At 35.0% G+C, this 18853-nt stretch overlaps 1 pseudogene; it reads left to right on the forward strand.

The window, feature by feature from the left end:
- The first annotated feature begins 360 nt into the window (after window positions 1–360).
- On the forward strand, window positions 361–747 carry LOC136320427 (GTP-binding nuclear protein Ran-like; annotated as a pseudogene).
- The last annotated feature ends 18106 nt before the right edge of the window (window positions 748–18853 follow it).

An 18853-nucleotide genomic window follows, 5' to 3' on the forward strand; every position in this document is an offset into this window, starting at 1 on the left:
CTTTGATGTTGTGAACTAAAAAAGTCCAAGTGAGGCATCCTCCGTCTTCCCAACCCTCAGTCAGATGAGCCCAGAGACACTGCTGCAAGTAACATCGCTTAGGTCACCCAGGGAGAACCCTAGGTTCAGTTTAAACTTGTATTGGTTGGTGATGGCGGGACTGGGAAAACTACATTCGTGAAATGCTACCTGACTGATGAATTTGAGAAGGATGTAGCCACCTTGGGCATTGAGGTCCAACCCTCAGGGTTTCATATCAACAGAGGACATATGAAGTTGAACGCGTGGGACACAGCAGGCCAGGAGGAGTTCCGCCGATTGAGAGACAACTATTAAATCAAAGCCCAGTGTGCCATTATAATGTTTGATGTAATTTAGAGAGATACTTTCAAGAATGTGCCTAACTGGCATAGAGATCCCGTACGAATCTGTGGAAACATCCCCGTCGTGTTGTGTGGCAGTAAAGTTTACAATAAGGACTGGAAAGTTAAGGCTAAATCAATTGTCTTCCACAGAAAGAAATATCTTCAGTACTACAACATTTCTGCCAACAAAAATTGCAACTTTAAAAAGCCTTTCCTCTGGCCTGCTAGAACAGTAATTGGAGAACCTGACTTAGAGTTTGTTGCCATGCTTGCTTCTGCCCCACCAGAGGAGGGCACGGACCTGGCTTTGGCAACACAGTATGAGCTTAATGTGGAGGTTGCTCAGACCACCGCTCTCCCGGGTGAGGATGACGACCTGTGAGCAAGGGAAGTTGAAGCTCGGTGTCAGGGTCTTGTTTTACAGGCAACTGTTCTGTGATGCCAGAGGTGCAGTGTGTTTGCCACTTTATTATCTAGCTAGACAGAACCTATGCTTGAGCTTTGGGATGCTGAAAGAGATGAATGGGCTTCGAAGTGAATGTGGCAGTTAAAAAATACCTTCATTTTTTTTTGGACCTGCATATTTAACTGTTTTGGAACACAGTTGTTTCCTTATTGAGTTTCAATGAGTAGACTGCTGCATTCGCATCGCAAAGTTCCATGGTGAAACCTCATTTGTTATTGTCATTCCCATTCCTTTGCTTTAGAATAAGAATAAAATATGTCAAATATCTAAAAATAAAATAAAAGACCAGGTGAGAAAATAAGCTAAAACCAGGAAAGAAAATTTCTCAGAATTCCTAAAGTGAAATTTTTATATGTTAGGATCCAAACCTGGTAGTCTCAGATTAGAAAGTTGTTTGTTTAGTTTTTTCTTTTGTTTTGTTTTGTGTTTTTCATTGCTGTTTTAGTCCATAAAGCAATTGAAAAAGTACAGGGCTTTGAAGAGTGATCTACTGAAAGAGATAAATGGCTATCATTTAATAACTAAAGGATGATGGGAGAAAAAAATATGGCAAATGTTTAAATATGAATTCTGTCTTTATTCTTAGATATAGCAAAGGGTGAGGTAGAAATGCAATTGTTTATAAGACTAGAAGGCTAATGTTTCTATTTTTCCCCTGCAATACAGAAAGACTGTTCTCAGAGAATTCTACCGTTACTCAAACAATGATTATAGTGTGATATCTGAGTGTAGCAAGATTGATGCTGAGGAAAGTACTTACATACGTGCACTTGGGGTCATTCTCCTGTTTCTTCTCAGACAGCACAAACAGATAGGTCACCAAAACCTTCCTATATGCCTCAGTGAGTCTAAAATAGCAGAGCTGGGGATCTGGATGGAAGAATCAAGTAAAGGAGTCCACTGTGGACCTGAAATGGCAAAGGAGAGCCACTACTAGGCCGAACAAGCACAGTTGCACTCACAGAAGTATAAGCAGTTAAACACAATAAGATACCAAAATTGTGTATGAGAATCCAATGCAGAGTCACCTAGCCAGATCAAAAAGATGTACAAACTCTCTCCCTCTCACTCTCTCCCTTCCTCTCTCTACAATAAATAAATTTAAAAAGAAAAAAGAAACTCATTCAAAAATAGTTATATGTTATCTTTACAATATAATGTCTAAAACATATTTTTTACTTTTCTAGCACAAATGCTATACTGGAATCAGCTAGTTCACAGAAAATGAGAATTGTGGAACCGTTCCAGTGTAATCTTAGTTCAGCAATATTATCCCTCCATTTGGCCTACTGTGTCAGAATTACTAACTCTCAGGGCATGGTGATAGATCTGGATTTGTTTGTTTTTTATCATTTCAGAAAATATGGCCTAATATATAGAACCATCTGCTAACACGAAAGAAGTTCTTTGTTAAACCTGAATATAATGTTTGCTTATTGAGTATTATTCAAAGCATGACTCTTGTTAAATAAAAAGTCATTTATAACTGTATGTTTCAAATACAAACTGTATAGAAAATCTCTAGCACTAAGTAGGAAAGCAACAGGTTCTTACTACATATAATATTTGTTCAATATATGTGTCTTTTTAAAAATTCAAGCCAGGTTGGTGTTCCATCAGTGGTTATATGTATACAATTTTCTCCTAAAATATAGATTTTATTGAAGAAGTCATTTACTGTGGAGATGGTATATGTTCCTGATATATCTTTCTTTTAGTGCCGCATAAAAAAAGTAGCTCTTCATTTATTTCATTACTGAAGAAGAATCCAGAAAATACTTTAAGCTTATTTATCTTAGAAATATTTGTGCTCTCACCTGCTGTAGAGCAAAACTCCCACATGGACTAATTTGTCCTAATTCTCTTCCTTTTAAAGTTACAGCAATATTTTCAATTACCTTTAAAGTAGTATTTATTGAAAAGAGAATTGCATTTTTCTTTATTGCCATACAGTGTTATAGATATTTTTGCTTTTCACCATGGGAGAAAGATCAAGTGCTTCCCCATGATATATGATGTTTTGGATTTTGCTGTTTATAAAGTGTTAAGCATGAAGTCTAAATCTTTTATTTTATTGCCATTTAGCTAACCAGTAAACCACTGTGGATAAAAAGGTTTTCAGTATCATTCTTCAACCCTTTCTGAAGCATTAGCAAGCTTTTTATATTTTTTGTAAATTTTTAAATGTGTAAATAACTACACTGTTTCCATCTTTTTAAGCCTTTACTCAAATCTTTGGTGTCTTTTTAAGCTGTTAATTTTAATTCTTTGAATCAAAGGATACAGGATTTAAAGTAATCTGACTCTCTATTTGCAATTCCTTTAACTTCTTGCCAAGTCCCCTCTGTATCAGCCATTTTGGCCAAGTTGTTTTGCAATGTGTACCTTGATCTTATCTTTGAGCAATTGTACTTCCTTCTGCCTGGAACACTATTCCTCTGCCCCTAATTATGTGTAGAGCTTGCTCTCTTATCTTTTGCCAATGTCACTATCCTTGATCACACTTTTGAATATTGCAAGTCTCCACCCACCCCCCTTTTCCTTCTAGCATCAGTCATCTCCTAATATAGTGTATAAGTAATTAGTTTCTTGCTTTGTATATAAACTTCTACTGGAAATTAAGCACTCTGAATACAACAATTTCTTTCATATGCTTTATGTTTATCCCTAAAGCCTAAAACAGTGATTAGCACATTGATAGTCAACAAGTATTTGTTAAATAAATTTCTTCTGTTTTAAAATAAGGGAGGGTTTTCCATCTTTTGTCTGAATTATCAGTTATCTTTAATTGGTTGTCTTACATACATTTTTTATTTCCTTCCAACATATATGCTTAATAAAATAAATATTTATGTAAAGTTTCTGCTCAACAACCAACAACTTTTTTTTTTAATTTAATATTGATTTTTTTTTTTTTTTTTTTTTACAGAGGCAGAGATAGACAGGGACAGACAGACAGGAACGGAGAGAGATGGAAGCATCAATCATCAGTTTCTCGTTGCACGTTGCGACTTCTTAGTTGTTCATTGATTGCTTTCTCACATGTGCCTTGACCGCGGGCCTTCAGCAGACCGAGTAACCCCCTGCTGGAGCCAGGGACCTTGGGTCCAAGCTGGTGAGCTCTTTGCTCAAACCAGATGAGCCTGCGCTCAAGCTGGTGACCTCGGGGTCTCGAACCTGGGTCCTTCCGCATCCCAGTCCGACGCTCTATCCACTGTGCCACCACCTGGTCAGGCAACAACCAACAACTTTTGACAATGGAAAAGTGGAGACTAAAAGAATACTTAGGATGTGCAAAGCCTAAGAGAAATAGGATATACTGCAAGTATGGTTTTGAAGAAAGTGCTTGTGCTGCAGATGCATTCCACAGAAGACAGAGCTGACAAATTGAGATTCAATCTGTGCATATGCCAGATCTACACAAAGAAGAGAAATTACTTCACAAGTACAGAATTTGCTTTCAAATTTATGTTGGCTCTATAACTATAAATGAAACTGGTAAAAAAAAAGTGGAAAAATTTGGCCAAAAATATTATCAAAATATATATAAATATATTTTTGAAAAATAAATTACTAATGTTATAGCAGTCAAATTAGAATATTATCCTTATGTTGTATGAATATTACTATCTCTAATATTTATGATTATCTGCCAGTAAATCAGTACCAAAGTACAACTCAAGTATACTTTTATTTTATTTATTTCTATTATTTTTTAAATATTTTATTTAGTAATTTTAGAGATAGAGGAAGGGAGAGAGAGTGAGACAGGCAAAAACATTGATCTGTTTCTGTATAAGCCCTGACCAAAGGATAGAACTGAAAATTCCTATCAGGACAATGCTCTAATCCACAGAGTTATCCCACCACAGTTCAAATACTTTTTTAAACAGTTGATAAAAAACAAAAGAACCAAAATATGTAAATATAATGATGTCTTTTAATGATCATAAAGCATTAGGTGGTTAGCATTAAGCTGAATGTATCCTAAAGAAATACAAGTATTTCTGAATTGATTCATTGTTTTCAGGTATTAGGAATTTCCAAAATGTTGAAGATTCTATCATTAAGCATAATTCCAAAAGTGGAATTAACAATCTTGAAGTAAAGATCTAAAATATTAACTATTGCTAATAATAAATTTTATATCATTTTAAAACCAAAAATCTTTCTCCTTGAGAATGGTTATATGTGTCAATTAGTGGTAAAACATAAGTAGTTATTTTCTATATAACAAATCCAAGAGCTGATAGTTCAAAGACAAAAATAACCAATATGGAACATTAAATTCTATTATGTTGTATATGATTAAAGATTAAGAAAGTAAAACAATTTATGTGATTTATCTAATAAATATATTTATATTAATATATAAGTATCAATATGTGTGTATATATTTATATCTATCTTTGTTGAGACATTTATAATAATTTGAATTCTATTTGTTATCACTGTTGCTTATAAGCGCCTTAAATGCAGAACATATACTTTATTTTTTCTGCATTTCCTATTTTGTATATTATAGAAGCTTCATAAGATTTTATTGACCCGAATTAGTTATTACATCATATATTTTTTAATATTCTATTAGTGTAAGTATAATTAAATACCTTTTAAATTAGATGCATAGAATTTAGAAAAGTTTAGTTAATATGATTTTTAACATTTATTTTGGCAGATATATATATATATATTATATATATAAAACTCATCCATAATTTATGAACTAAAACTGTGGTGTTTTTTTTTTTAACATTTTTTTAGATTTATTTATTTATTTATTTTAGAGAGAGGAGACACACACAGAGAGAGAGAGAGAGAGAGAGAAGGGAGGGAGGAGCAGAAAGCATCAACTCCCATATGTGCCTCGACCATAGAAGCCCGGGGTTTTGAACCGGCGACCTCAGTGTTCCAGGTCGATGCTTTTACCCACTGCGCCACCACAGGTCAGGCGTGTCTTTTTTTTTTTAATTTGAGTTGGTTAAGTATGCATTTAGTTACAAGTTTGTGCAAGACATCCTCCAGGAAATAAACACATTATTTATATATTACTCCATATAGCAGTATGTGTGTTAAGTACCCACCACGTGCCAAACACTAAATTATACGTGTGATACAACCAGTAATGCACATATTTTATAATCAATTAGAGTTAATAGATACATAAAATGTATATAAGTAAACATTCACAGAAATTAGCAGACAAATTAAAGAAGTCAGAATTGACAATGAAAAGCATTTAAATACATGTGCCTTAAAAGTAAAAGGAATGTGTGTGTATGTGCATATGTGCATGTGTGTGATTCTCTGCGAAGATAATGCATTTCTTCATTCTATAAACATAAAACTGACATATTACTTTATAGCTTTTAAACTATGTCTAATAACGGTTCAAATATTACATATGTTTTCACATCTTTATTTCTTAAAGCTCAAACTGAACACTTTATATTTCTTCAATTGAAAACCTCAAGGGTTACAAAGGTGACAAAAATGTGTCTGGGAACAGTTTCAAGGATTTTAAACATAATTTAAAGTGTTCAAGACTGCCATTGCAAAGCACTAAACCAAGAACTAGAATAAATTACAGTGTAAGACTTCAAGTTTTTGCTTTGTCCTTTCTCAATGTTTTTTCGTCTATCCATCATTCTTTATTACACAGAAATGATACCAACATATGCAATGAAAAATTGAGTGGAAAGAACATAGAATAACATCCTTTTTCATTTTACCTCCGCACACTTCTGTTTTAACTGGGACTATTCTAATTTTTTATTCTCATATCATTTGTTACTACTTTATGCTCAATCCTCAACTCCAGTGCTGAAGTATTTCTGTTTAGCCAATGTGAAAAGACTGCTGAAGACAGCCTGACCTTCTTGTGATCAGAGCCTCAGATAAAGTTGGGCAACTGTGATGGAGGTGATGTCAGGACCCTTCCTGACACAAAACTTTCTTTGGCTTTGTTACATTAGACCTAACTAATGAAAACAGGGCCGAATAACAAAACAGAATTGCTTTTAAGGATTTTATAAAACTGTGTTTAATTTAAAATTGTTAAATCCCAAGGAAATATACTATTATTTGCTGTTCATATCAAATTTTTATTTAGCGCAACACTTGGTCATGTGCCATCTTATAGAAGCCATATCTGCATTTCAGCAAAGTATGCTCTTTGCTTTAAGTATCTAAACTTATTACCAAGTTATATAAGATTTGAAAGTTCTGTAAAAATACATGTGAAACCACTAAATTGTTCTGTCTTTTAAATCTCCTGAGACATGAAGTTCCATATCATCCTCCCAAAATAGGGTTTCCCTAGAATGTTTCATACTTGAGTTCAGTTTCTTATTCAGCATTGTACTTCTTCAGCTCAACCATTATTTTACCATGTTCTATATAGTTCCTTTGGTGTTGGCAGCCCATCGAAATCTACTCTAGTTACACTGGCTTCCTTACTCTTTACTCAGCATGACAGGTATCATCCCGTTTACATTTCCACAGGCAATGAATGAGGGCTTCTTTTTATGTACAACCACTCCAAAACTTGTTATTACTTGTCTGAATGATGATAGCCATTCAGAAAGGTGTGAGGTGGTATCTCACTGTAGTTTTAATTTGCATTTCCCTAATTGCTATTGAAGTTATGCATCTTTTCATATATCCGTTGGCCATTTGTATGACTTCTTAGGGAAAGTATTCTGAGACAAAAATCTCAGAGAGGCCCTGGCCAGTTGGCTCAGTAGTAGAGTGTCGGCCTGGCGTGCAGGAGTCTTGGGTTTGATTCTGGGCCAGAGCACACAGAAGAAGCACCCATCTGCTTCTCCACCCTTCCCCCTCTCCTTCCTCTCTATCTTTCTCTTCCCTTCCCACAGGAGAGGTTCCATTGGAGCAAGGTTGGCCCTGGTGCTGGGGATGGCTCTGTGGCCTCTATCTCAGGTGCTAGAATGGCTCTGGTTGCAACAGAGCAACACCCCAGATGGGCAGAACATCGCCCCTGGTGGGCATGCTGGGTAGATCCCGGTCCGGTGCACGCGGGAGTCTGTCTGACTACTTTCCCATTTCCAACTTCAGAAAAATACCAAAAAAAAAAAATCTCAGAGACACAGACAATAGTGTGGTACTTACCAGAGGAAAAAAGGGTGGAGGGAGTAAAGTAGGTCAAATAGCTGGTTATGGAAGGAGATTTGATTTTAGATTGTAAATACATAATGCAATATCCAGATAATATTATAGAACTGACACTTGAAACATATATAATTTCATTAACCCATCATCCCAGTAGAAATAAATAAAAATTTTTAAAGATTAAATTCCTGATAGTCACAACTGAAATACTAATTGGAATAGAAATTTCATGAGTTTAACATTTTATTGCAAAATTATCAGTCATTAGGGAAAATGCTAATTTATATAAATCATTTAAATAATGATGTTTAGATATTACTCTTATATTTTCTCTTTAAAAAACTTTCTCAAACTAATAAGCACAGTTGAACAGGTTACTTTTAATTTGGAAGGGGCCATGTTTTCTAACATTGGAGTTTTTGCTCACAGATCTTTTATTATTATTATTATTATTATTAATTTTAATGGGGTGACATTGATAAATCAGGGCACATATGTTCAGAGAAAACATCTCCAGATTATTGTGATATTTGATTATGTTGAATTCTCATCCTCCAAAATCAAATTATCTTTTGTCACCTTCTATCTGGTTTTTGTTGTGCTCCTCCCCTCCCCCCAATCCCCCTCCGTAACCACCACCCTTTTGTCCAAGTCTCTGAGTCTCATTTTTATGTTCCAACTATATATGGAATCATATAGTTCTTAGTTTTTTTTCTGATTTACTTATTTCACTCAGTATAATGTTATCAAGGTCCATCCATGTTGTTGTAAAAGATCCGATGTCATTTCTTGTGGTTGAGTAGTATTTCATAGTATATATGTACCATAGCTTTTTAATTCACTCGTCCACTGATGGACACTTGGGCTATTTCCAGATCTTCGCTATTGTGAACAATGTTGCCACAAATATGAGGGTGAATTTCTCATTTTGAACCAGTGTTATGGTGTTCTTGGGGCATATTTGTAAAAGTGAGATAGCTGGGTCAAAAGGCAGTTCGATTTTTAATTTTTTGAGGAATTTCCATACTGCTTTCTATAGTAGCTGCACCAGTCTGCATTCGCACCAGCAGTGCAGGAGGGTTCCCTTTTCTCCACATCCTCACTAGAACTTATCCTGTGTTGTTTTGTTGATGAGCACCATTCTGACTGGTGTGAGGTGATATTTCATTGTGGTTTTAATTTGCATTTCTCTAATGATTAGTGATGTTGAGCATTTTTTCATATGCCTATTGGCCATCTGTGTGTCCTCTTTGGAGAAATGTCTATTCATTTCTTTCACCCATTTTTTGATTGAATTATTTGTCTTCCTGGTGTTCAGTTTTACATGTTCTTTATAAATTTTAGTTATTAACCCCTTATCAGACATGTTGTCCAGTATGTTCTGCCATTGTGTAGTTTGTCTTTTTATTCTGTTCTTACTGTCTTTAGCTGGGCAAAGCTTTTTAGTTTGATATAGTCCCATTTGTTTATCCTGTCTTTTATTTCATTTGTCCATGGAGATAAATCAGCAAATAAATTGCTGCGAGAGATGTTGGAGAGCTACCTACCTATGTTTTCTTCTAAGATGCTATGGTTTCACAGCTTACATTTAAGTCTTTTATCCATTTTGAGTTTATTTTTGTGAATGGTGTAAGTTGGTAGTCTAGTTTCATTTTTTTACAGTTAGATGTCCAATTTTCCCAACACCATTTGTTAACGAGGCTGTCTTTACTCCATTGTATGCTCTTACCTCCTTTGTCAAATATCAGCTGTCAATAAAGCTGTGGGTTTATTTCTGGGTTCTCCGTTCTGTTCCATTGATCTACATGCTGTTCTTATGCCAGTACCAGGCTATTTGGAGTACAATGTCTTTGTAGTATAATTTGATATCAGAAAGTGTGATACCTACCACTTTATTCTTCCTTTTCAAGATTGCTGATGCCATTCAAGTTCTTTTTTTGGTTCCATATAAATTTTTGGAATATATTTCTATATCTTTGAAGTATGTTATTGGTATTTTGATTGGTATTGCATTGAAATTATGAATTGCTTTGGGTAATATAGACATTTTAATGATATTTATTCTTCCTAACCATTAACACGGTATATACTTCCACTCTTTTGTATCTTACTTGATTTCTTTTATCAATGTTTTATAATTTTCTGAGTACAAGTCTTTAATCTACTTGGTTAAATTTACTCCTACATACTTTATTTTTTGGTTGCAATAGTGAATGTGATTGTTTCCTTAATTTCTCTTTCTGACAGTTCATTGTTGGTGTATAAAAATTCCTCTGATTTCTGAGTATTAATTTTATATCCTGCCACCTTGCTGAATTTATTTATCAGGTCCAGTAGTGTTTTGACTGAGACTTTGGGGTTTCTATATAGTTTTACTTCTTCTTTTCCAATTGGATATCTTTTATTTCTTCTTCTTGTCTGATTGCTCTGGCTAGGACTTCCAGAACTATTTTGAAAAAGAGTGGTGAAAGAGGGCACTCCTGCCTGGTTCTGACCTTAAGGGAATTGCTTTTAATTTTTGCCCATTGAGTATGATGTCGGCTGTGGATTTGTCATAGATGGCTTTTATTATGTTGAGGTATGTTACCTGTATTCCCACTTTGCTGAGAGTTTTGATCATAAATGGTGCTGGATTTTTAAAATACTTTTTCTGCATCTATTGAAATTATCATGTGGTTTTTACCTTTTTTTTTGTTTATGTGATGAATCACATTGATTGATTTTCAAATATTGTATCATCCTTGTGCCTCCCCAGAATAAATCCCACTTGATCATGGTGTATGATTTTTTTCATATATTACTGGATCTGGTTTGGTAATATTTTGTTGAGAATTTTAGCACCTAAATTCATCAGGGATATTGGCCTATACTTTTCTTTCTTTGTGTTGTTTTTGCCTGGTTTTGGATTCAGAATTATGCTCGCCTCATAAAAGGAACTTGAAAGTCTTCCTTCTTGAATTTTTTGAAATAGCTTGAGAAGGATAGGAGGTAGTTCTTCTTTGGATATTTGGTAGAATTCATTTGTGAAGCCATTAGGTCCAGGACTTTTTTTTTGTTGTTGAAAGTTTTTTGATAACTGATTCTATCTCATTTGTTGCAATCTGTCTGTTTGGGTTTTCTGATTCTTCCAGATTAATTTTTGGAAGATTGTATATTTCAAGGAATTTGTCCATTTCATGTAGGTTGTCTAACTTTTTGGCATACAGTTCTTCATAGTATATATTTTCTTACAATATTTTGTATTTCTGTTGTGTCAGTTGTTACTTCTCCACTCCCATTTCTAATTTTATTTGAGTCCTCTCTCTTTTTTTCTTGGTGAGTCTCATTAAAGGTTCATCAATCTTGTTTAACCCTTCAAAGAACCAGCTCCTGGTTTCATTGATCCTCTGTATTGTTTCTTTAGCTTCTATGTCATTTGTTTCTGCTCTGATCTTTATTACTTCCTTCCTTCTGCTACCTCTGGGCTTACTTGCTATTCTTTTTTCAGTTCTTTTAGATACAGGGTCAAGTTGTTTATTTGAGCTTTTTCTAGCTTCTTAAGGTATGCCTGTAATGCTATGAACTTGCTCTCAGGACTGCTTTTGCTGTGTCCCATAGATTTTGAGTTGATGTATGTTCATTATCATTCATTTCTAGGAATTTTTTTATTTCTTCTTTAATCTCATTGTTAACCCATTCATTATTTAGTAACATGCTATTTACTTTACAAGTGTTTGAGTATTTTTTCAGTTTTTCTGTTGTGGTTGATTTCTAATTTTATGCCATTATGATCAGAGAAAATGCTTAATATGATTTGAATCTTCTTAAATTTTTTGAGACTGCTCTTGTGCCCTAACGTGTGTTCTATCCAAAGAATGTACCATGAGCACTTGAAAAGAATGTATATTCTGCTGCTTTAGAGTGAAAAGTTCTGAAGATATCTATTAAATCCAGTTGATCTATGTGTCCTTAAGTCTGCTGTTCTTTGTTAATGTTCTTCCTTGAGGATCTATCTAGAGATGTTAGTTGAGTATTGAAATACCCTACCATTATAGTATTGCTGTTGATCTCGCCCTTTATATCTATCAAAGTCTGCTTTATATATTTAGGTGCTCCTGTATTAGCTGCATATATTTTTATAATGGTTATATCTTCCTGTTGGATTACTCCCCTTATCATTATGTAGTGACCTTCTTTATCTCTTACCATAGCCTTTATTTTAAAGTACATTTGGTGTGATATAAGTATTGCTACCCTAGCTTTTTTTACATTTCCATTTGCATGTAATATTTTTTTTCATCCTTTTACCTTCCGTCTATATGCATCTTTTGTTTTAAGGTGTGTCTCTTGTAGACAGCATATGTACAGGTCCTGTTTTCTTACCCATGCAGCTACCCTATGTTTTTTGATTGGATCATTTAATCGAATCATTTGATATGATCATTTAAGGTTATTATTGATATGTAGTTGTTTATTGCCATTTTATTCTTTAAATTCCTATTCTTCTTTTTCTATAGTCTTTTCCCTTTTGATCTGTTTACAACAAGCCCCTTAGCATTTCTTGAAGCGTTGGTTTGGTTGCAGTGAATTCCTTGAGGTTTTTTTTTTCTTTTTCTGGGAAGCCTTTTATTTGTCCTTCAATTTTAAATGATAGCCTTACTGGATAAATTAGTCTTTGTTGTAGGCTCTTGTTCTGCATTACTTTAAATATTTCTTGCATTCCCTTCTGGCCTCAAGTGTTTTTATTGAGAAGTTGGATGTCATCCTTATGGGAGCTTTTTGTAGGTGATAGCCTTTTTTCCTCTAACTGTTTTTAATATTTTCTCTTTATCACTTAGCGTTGGTATTTTAATTATGATGTGTCTTGGTGTAGATTTCTTTGAGTTCCTCTTTAATGGAGTTCTCTGTGCTTCCTGAACTTTTGAGAATTTTTCCTGCATTAATTTAGGAAAGTTTTCAGCTATGATATGATTGAACAAAGTCTCTATCCCTCGTTCTTTCTCTTCTTCTTCAGGAATCCCTATGATGCGAATATTATTTCTCTTCATGTTGTCACAGAGCTCTCTTAGAATTTCCTCAATCTTTTTGAGTTTCTTTTTTTTTCTACTCTGCTTCTGTGCATTCATTTATCTTATCCTCTAACTCACTGATTCAATCCTCAGCTTCATCCATCCTGCTTTATATTCCTTCTATTGTGGTCTTCATTTCAGATATTATATTTGTCATATCTGACTGAATCTTTTTTATTATTTCTATGTTCTTTTTTATATTTGCTATGTCTTTATTTAGGTGTTTGTAATGACCATCTATTTTTGTTCTAAGATCTTTGAGCATCCTAACAATAGTTATTTGAAACTCTGCATCCAGTAATTTGGTTATATCTGACTCATTCAGGTCCTTTTCTGGTGATTTCTCTTGATTCATTTGTGTTGTGTTTCTCTGCCTTCCCATTTTGTCTGTGTATAAGAAGGTTTTGGCCACTGGAGTCCAATGGGTGTGGCCTCTGTGTTCCCTAGGTGTGGTCTGTCTGCAGGCCCACCATGCACTCTGCTGCTTCTGCCTAGGGCATTCAGGTATGGGCATTGCCAGTGCCAGCCCCTAGGTCTATTGCTGCATTTTCCACCTCTTCTCCAAAGGAGGGTCTGTGATCACGTGCCTGGGTCTACAAACCTCGGCAGCCTTGGCCTTCTCCCCACCTCTGCGGGTGACTTTATATGCAGTGCCCAGGCCACAAGCCTTGGCACTGCAGGCAGGGGTGAGCATCTTTGCTCAGCTGTGAGTCTCTGCCTGTTTCTGGGCTTTTGCCCTGCTCCTGTGGGAGGAGCCTACTATGGTTGGCTGAAAGCCTCGGTTCCACAGGCTGTGCAAGGCTGTGCACCCATGCCCTTGATCAGTGGTTGGTCTTCGACCTTTCCGGGGCTCCTTCCCTTCCCCTGCAGGCCGGATTATAGGTAGCCCGCAGCTGGGCCTGGCCACTTTTGCATGAACTTTCCACCCTTGCTGGGCAAAACTGAGCTCACACCTGAGCCTCAGTTGTGGCTGGCCAGCTTCTGCTCTTGCCGATGGGACCACGCTTCCATTTCCCACCATTGCCCGCCCTCCAGCGAGCACTCAGCCATGTGGGTGGGGGCACTGCAGCTCAGACCCTAACACTCCATACTGTAGTCCCAAAAGCTCCCTCCTTCTAAGTGACTCTGCTCTGAGTGCCGTGGGAGAGCTTGTTTGGCTGGTGTCCTGCTTGCTTTCCTTTGCTAGTATTGCTGTTTCCAGGGGAAAAATTTGCTTCAGATTTGGCGAATGACTCAATCCAGTGGTTAGGGTGGCTGTCCCTCAAAGTGTTTCTTCCTGTGCCTCCTAGATTACACTCTCTTCCTGCTGCTCTGGTCCTCTCCTCTCTCCGGACCCATGAGCCCTGGGTGTGTGGTTGTGAGAGTGGTTTTCTGTGTGGTCCTTTTAAGAAAAATTCTAGGTCTGAGAAATCTGTCTCTTTCTCACAAACAGTATCCTGACTTGTTTCGCAGCTAAATACTGTCCATACGCCTCTTCTAGGCTCTGGGACTGCAGGCTGGGACTTTGTTCCTGTGGCTCAGGAACCTCCACTCTCTGCTAAATTCACTTCCTGCCACATGAGTCTTTCTGGGCTGCCGTTCACTCCAGGAAGCTGGCCAGCTGTCTCTGCATTTCTGCTTTTTCTACAGGTCTCAGTGTGGATTCTTCGCTGTTCCTTGGTTAAAGAGTCCTCTTAGTTTAGTCCAAAGTTGGTTTTTCCAGATGATGGTTCTTAAAATTCAGTTGTAATCCACTCTGGTTCTGGGAGGTGGAAGTTGGTACATCCGCCTACTCCATTGCTGTCTTGCTGCTCTCACAGATCTTTTTATTGTTATCTATAAAATTATAAAATGAAATAGTAAGATAGTTAAGATAATGCCCTGAGAGTTAGGATACCTGGCTCTGCTGGAAAAAATCTCAATGGTCCTAAATTTATTTAATTTCACATCTATAAAAACATTTTTTTAAAAAATCTTTGTGTGTATAGTGGTCAGGTTCTCTCATGAGGCATCAACAAATATGGTAAAATTAACTTGACTTACAATACATATTTGAAATTCAAAGTGACAGATGTGCTGACATTTTGAAGTCATTTCAAACATAAAATATGTCATACTAAAATGACTGTCTTTCTGCCCTATATAGCTCTTCCTTGTGATCTCCTAATATCTGCCAATGATTTTTTCTTTGTCATTCTCATTCTAAATTCTGATAATGTTCTATACTCAGTTGTTCAGCCCTATTGATTCTTATTCACTAGTATTGCTCAAAATTTTGTGTTCTTTACTTACTTTGAAAACTCTGCTACAATCCATTTTAATGACAAGTATACATTGCTACAGGTTAAAATGTCTAATAAGGTATTTAAATTTTTATTTTCTTGGCCATCTTGATAACCTAATAAACCCTTAACCTGGTAATTAAAATTTTTTGACAAGAAAATCTTTTCTAAACTGCTCCATGAAATGATTATAATAATTAATAATAATTAACTATGTGCCAGGTATTATTTCAATCAACTTAATTTTATAATTTGTTTTAATTTAGTTGTCATAACACTGTCTTTAGTAGTCCCTTCTTATCATTCTGATGTTATCTTTTGTAAGAATCCAAATTACATGTCTTGTGTCCCTTTTTCTTTGAAATTAAATGTATGTCATATCACCAAAATGTCAAGTGCAGAGTCAGCCATAAGAGCTCTTCAATAAAAACGTTTCACTGGAGCCCTGGCCAGTTGGCTCAGTGGTAGAGCATAGACCTGGCTTGCAGGAGTCCTGGGTTCAATTCCTGGCCAGGGCACCCAGGAGAAGTGCCCTTCTGCTTCTCCACCCCTCCCACTCTCCTTCCTCTCTGTCTCTCTCTTCCCCTCCCACAGCAGAGGCTCCATTGGAGCAAAGTTGGCTTGGGCGCTGAGGATGGCTCTATGGCCTCTGCCTCAGGCACTAAAATGGCTCTGGTTGCAACAGAGCAATGGCCCAGATGGGCGGAGCATCGCCCCCTGGTGGGCATGCCGGGTGGATCCCGGTCAGGTGCATGCAGGAGTCTGTCTGACTGCCTCCCCGTTTCCAACTTCAGAAAAATACAAAAAATTAACTAGAAAGAAAATTTTTAATTCTTTTAAAATTTTAAAAAAATCACCTGACCTGTGGTGGCACAGTGGGATAAAGCATTGACCTGGAAGTGCTGAGGTTGCTGGTTCAAAACCCTGAGCTTGCCTGGTCAAAGCACATATGGGAGTTGATGCTTCCAGTTCCTCCCCCCTTCTCTCCCTCTCTGTCTCTCCCTATCCTCTCTAAAATGAATAAAATTTCAAAACAAACAAACAAAAAAACATTTGACTGCATAAACTCACACGTATTCAAATTGGTTATAAAATATACACAAAATGTGTTTGACCATAAAATGTACTACATTTCTTATTGTAAACAGAAAATAAAAAACTAGATAATGTATATATATAAAAACCTCAATATACATTACAGAATTCAGCACTGTTCTCTACCTGGATTTACTATGAACATTATTTTCTAACACTGGGTTGATTTAGGACCCATAACATCAACTTGTTATTTTGTGGAATAAAAAATTATCACATCTAGATAGTAACTGTCACGATAAATTTAAACTAAATGTTTTTCCAGATAGACCATGGAGTTTTTCTGAGAAACCCAATATGTTACTCTCTTGGGAATGGTTAATTAAAAATCATAAATAAAGTTTCTTATTTAATATGTTAATTTTTTACATATTGATATGAATAAACATAAAAAGAAAACATGCTTCATTCAAAAGAACAATCATGAGAAATTTAAAATAGCTATTTGCATATCTTAAAATAATATTCAAAATTTATAAAATATAAAAGTCTTGAATTTTTTACTTATTTACTTTAAATATGAGGAAAACAATAACTAAAAGATTAAGTGATATGCTCAAATTCACCAACATAAATTGAAGTAAGCTGAGAAATTCTAACTTAGAAATGTAATTCTGTATCCCAGTATTATATCACATTGCTTTTCAAATTTTAAAATATTTATGTTTTCAAATAATATTTTTTTATTTTATTTAACCATAGATCAGAATAATTTTAAAATATAAATAGTGATGGAGCTTAGTAAAAACTAATTAGATACACTATTGATACATTTCAGAGCAACAATATATAGTTGAAATTGAATCATCACTAAAATTTTTAAATAATAACTTATTTAAAACTAAATATTGAAATTGAAACCATCATTTGTAGTAGCTATTGAATATTTTTAAATCCCCCACATTAAGGATACGATGAAAATGTTATTTCTAAATTGTAATTTAAACACACTAGATATTATTTATAAAAATGTTATTTTATATATTTATATACTTCATATTTTCTGCATTTTAGAATTTTACTTTGTGCTTACTAATAATTAAGACCTAAAGAAAATGACTAGACTTTTTATTTAAATCAACTTATTTAGAAATGGTACTCCTTTCTTGTTTATATTATGATCTTCACATTTATATGTGTCATGTTTTTCAAATGTCAAAAAAAACACCAATCAGTGGATTTATTTTGTTCAGTTTACCCTCCATATTTCATCATGGCTCTCTCTTTCAACCTCTATGTCACTCCTAAAGGAGGTTGTAATATGACCTATGAAGTTAATAATGGCTCTAAGGGTTTCATTTCAAATCTTTTAAAATTTACATTTTTAAGATAATATATTGTGATTTAGTACAGTTGGTTTTTTAAATTTCTACATTGTTTTAAAAGTAGATTTCTTAATACCTCTTTGGCTTTAGACATGAGAAACACCAGAGTTTAAGAAGTCACAGATCAATTTTCTCAAAGAAATGAAACGATTGAAAATGTGGCTGTACTTGAAGGCAGACATATCATGAAAGCAGGCTTCTGGAAGTTATTTTTTAATGACTCTAGAGGACTGCAGATAAGAAGAGGAAGAAGGCAGTGGGTGTACCCAATGATGATTCAAAGAAATCTGAAGAATACCTAGCCTTTGATAATTACAGTCAACAGAGTTAGAATGGTAAGAGGGGCTGCTAAGGATTTCTTTGAAAGAAAGTTGATTATGAAATTATTTTTGTCAATGTATATGCTTGTATCTCTTGTTTATTAAATTCAAATCATGAATTAGATACCTCTCTGTGCATTTTCATCATTCTCAAATACAGTTATCCCTTCTGATAGGCTGAATCAAACAGAAATACTGATAATTGACAATTTTTGACAATTTTTATGGTTCAATCTACATTAATAATCCAGGTCATGTTTCTATTCGATACATCTATTATTATATGAAAATCCATCTTGATTTTCTCTATTTAGCTCCTTATTACTTATAATAGATTATTATATTCTTTTGGCAAAAAAAACCCCTCAAAACTAGTTGATCAATCTGAAGATATTTTAACTGAAAAATAATATGACATTTTTAGCAGAAACAGAAAAGGCATCTTGTAACATATTGTAGTAATAATGAACAAAAAATCAATTGAATCAGATAAGGTAGTGCTAAAATATGAATTAACTGAGACTGTCAAAATGTTTCTATTTCATTACCAATGCATGAGTGTGTTCTGTAACATCAGCAACAGTATGGGTTTAACATTCATATTCAGTTGACTTGCATAATCATTTTTTTAAATTGTACTACTTACTGCTGTTTGGTTTCTTTCTTTCTTTTTTTTTTTTTTTACAGAGACAGAGAGAGTCAGAGAGAGGGATAGATAGGGACAGACAGACAGGAACAGAGAGATGAGAAGCATCAATCATCAGTTTTTCGTTACAACACCTTAGTTTTTCATTGATTGCTTTCTCATATGTGCCTTGACCTCGGGCCTTCAGCAGACCGAGTAA

The sequence above is a fragment of the Saccopteryx bilineata genome, chromosome 1 (genome assembly GCF_036850765.1).
Source record: "Saccopteryx bilineata isolate mSacBil1 chromosome 1, mSacBil1_pri_phased_curated, whole genome shotgun sequence".
NCBI classification, from domain to species: Eukaryota; Metazoa; Chordata; class Mammalia; order Chiroptera; family Emballonuridae; genus Saccopteryx; species Saccopteryx bilineata.